This window comes from Lactuca serriola, chromosome 1 (genome assembly GCF_051521515.1).
Source record: "Lactuca serriola cultivar US96UC23 chromosome 1, Lser_US96UC23_V15, whole genome shotgun sequence".
In the NCBI taxonomy this organism is placed as follows: Eukaryota; Viridiplantae; Streptophyta; class Magnoliopsida; order Asterales; family Asteraceae; genus Lactuca; species Lactuca serriola.
In genome coordinates this window covers 114,691,557-114,694,996 of record NC_136408.1, presented here as the reverse complement: position 1 = coordinate 114,694,996, position 3,440 = coordinate 114,691,557, and the positions used below count along the sequence as shown (strand labels likewise).

At 33.5% G+C, this 3,440-nt stretch overlaps 1 pseudogene; it reads right to left on the bottom strand.

Moving 5' to 3' along the window:
- On the bottom strand, window positions 1-576 carry LOC145060328 (putative serine/threonine-protein kinase PBL1 pseudogene; annotated as a pseudogene).
- Between the last annotated feature and the right edge of the window lie 2,864 nt (window positions 577-3,440).

Here is a 3,440-nt window from a genome sequence, read left to right as displayed (position 1 = left end):
TCACATATTATGGTGGGCTCTAATCAAATCGGCTAGAGATTGTCCAGGATTCCCATTTTTGTATTCATGCACCAATCTCCCGCACAAGATCTCGAATAAAACCACACCAAATGTGTATATATCAGATTCATTTGTTAAGAAACCGATCTCAATGTACAGTGGGTCACAATAGCCGAGTGTACCGTAAGCAATATTTTCGATGACAAAATCAATATCCTTATTTATTGGACTTATCATAGAAAGCCCAAAATCTGTAATTTTTGCTTTCCAATCATCATCTAGCAGAATGTTTGAGCTTTTGATGTCCCTATGTATCACCACTTCTTGTGTTACTCCCCCTCCATGAAGGATATCCAACCCGCTTGCAATATCAATACATATCTCAAGTCGTTTAATCCATGAAAGCCCATTGTCTGACAAGTACCTATCAAGACTTCCTCTAGACGCATTCTCATAAACAATGATGCTTTCACCTAATTCGTTGCAATAACCCACAAGACCGATGATATTCTCATGTTTATACTCCAAAAGAATTTGCAGCTCCGACAAAAATTGTTGTTCTACCTGACCGAACATTTTGTCCAGCCGCTTAATTTGCAGCAATGGCATTACATCCAGTAGCGTGTGTGATTTGTCCTTTGTAGACAAACCCGAATCCAGCACTACCAATCAAGTGGTCATCATTGAAGTTTTGTGTGGCGGATTTTATGTCCTCAAGAGAAATTTTGATGCTGTCTTTGGAGTTTTCCTGTGAATTAATAAACACTCGATTGACTTGAAAATTCAAAAATAACCTGAAATTTTTATCTGAAGTTACGTTTTTTATGCTAATATATTAAAGAAAAGGTCGTTAAACTAAACTATATAGAAAAGTTACGATGATGAAATATAACTACTATTTATAGATAAATTGACAAGATGTTTTGATAACTCATTTGTTTTTTTCGTGTCAACCAAATTTTGGAATGTAATGATACATTTATTACCTGGTTCATTCCATTATGCCGTTTATTTCATCATACCAACATATCGTAAGTTTTGAAGAAAATCTCCTTTCTATTTTATACCACGATCGAAATATGTCATATTTCATTAATGTCAATATCTTTTATATGTTACATATTTAAAATTGGGATATATTTTTACAAGGCCTCAAATATCAAATACTCACCTTTGATACATACATACATATATATATATATATATACATATATATATATATATATATATATATATATATATATATATATATATATATATATATATACACATACATACATACATATGTCTAAATAGGTTATAAATTTGTATTAAGTTAGTGATAAAAAAATAACTTATAAATGATGGAATTATACTAACTGGTGATAAATTTGGAAATGAAATTGTTTGCTAAATTTTTGTATGAAAATGTACAACAGGTGAGAAAAAAACCAACAGTGGTGAGAAAATGTATGAAGGATTCGTGTCTAAACTGATTAGATATAGCGTACTTGTAAAGATAATGATTCTTCGAGTTTCTTGACAATGACTTCTGCTGTTGGACGCTCAACTTGAGTTTCTGCCACACACTGATAGGCAATTTTTGAAAACGCATCTAAGGAATCTAGATCTGGTCCTTTGTTTAGACTGAAAATGTTTTCATGATTTTCTTCCATTAACCTAGGATCAAGCATTTCCTTAATTGTTCCCTCATTGAAGCGTCTTTGTGCGACTGATGCAATCCCATTAATATCTTCCTTGGTGTAAATTGGATCATTGGCAAACCTCCCAGACAACATCTCAAATAAAACTACCCCGAAAGAGTAAATATCAGTTTCATTTTTCAACCGACCTGTTTTTTCATATTCTGGATCCAAATACACTTTTGTGCCTGCAATATTTTCTGTATAGAGTGTCTTTTACAGTTGATTCTGAGGGCGGAATTTGGAAAGGCCAAAATCAACAATCTTCGCCTCCCAATTCTCGGTCAACAGAATGTTACCGCTTTTTATGTCACGGTGTATTATCCTTCGCTCATCCTCTATCTTGGTGTGAAGGTAATTCAATCCACTCGCAACATCAATGCAGATCTTTACACGTTGAACCCAAGTTAGATTAGTCAGGCTACCAGTGCCTCCCAAATATTCATCAAGGCTGCCATTAGAGGCATGCTCATAGACAAGTATCATATGGCGACCTTCATTACAAATGCCAAGAAGAGAGACTATGTTGGGATGTTTGCAACCGGTAAGCATTTCGATTTCTGCAAGGAACCCTTGTTCGCCTTGATTGTCTTCTCTAATCAATATCCGCTTTATAGCTACAGTGCTGCATTTTTTTAGAGTTCGCTTTTATTTTTCACTTCTAATGGCACGAAGCTTTTGCTATCAAAATGGTAAAGTTTTGTTTTGTAGACATCACCATATGTGCCCGACCCAATGAGGTATTTTTCAGCAAAATTCTCTGTTGCCTCTTCTATATCAAGTAGTGGGATCTCAAAGTGTTTCAAAATTTTCACCTGCAAAATTGTGGTAGTAGGTATGAATATGAAGTTAATATATCTACAGAAATCTAAAGAAAGGTCTCATTATTTTGGGAAAATTAACAATCAAGTTCCAAATTTTTTTGAATAAAAACCCAAGAAACTGGCTAATTTCTTGACTTCCACCCGTTTTGACCTGTTTAGCAAGTTATGGAGCAAAATCGTTAATTTTTCTAAAATAATGAGACTTTTCTGTAGATTTCCTCAAATTAATGATCTGTTAAAATCTTGTTTTGTTTCAAACAGAAAAATTATACGTAAAGTTATATGTGAAGTATGTTAATCTTTTGGCACTAGTTTGGTGGTTGATCAGGAACTACGGCCTAGTCGGGGACTAATCGGAGGCTATCGTCTACTCATATAAAAATAATGACATGTGGAATTCACTATTTCCTTTTTCTTAAAATCTTCTTTTGATTTTGATACTTTTTTATCTAGTAAATTGAAAGTTGGATAGGAAGAAACGATAAAAAAAATATTTGATTTCTCTTTTAATATTAAGAAAAAGTTACACAACTAATCATTGTAGTTTTCTGAATTCGCATGGTATTTTGGTTTCAATTTTTGTGTGATTGGTCTTTTATCCATGTAAAAAGGGAAAATAATTTTTAACCCCTCTATTTTCGTTTTAGATATTATTTTATATCTTTAAACTATTTTTAATTTAAAACAAAAGAAATAAGATAGACCCCACCAACCCTACCTACCTATTCACCCTCTCCCCTCTCACATTAAAATCTTTTAAACCTTCACCCCCTTTCTTATCCTCTTATTTCTATTCTTAGTTGGAGAACATCCACTGATGAGGACATCGTGGAAGATCACACCGCCATTAGCGGTCTTCGATGAAATTTTTTATCATCACCGTCATTAATCTTCTTTCTCCGAAACCACCACTGCTTCTTTTAAGGTTACGATG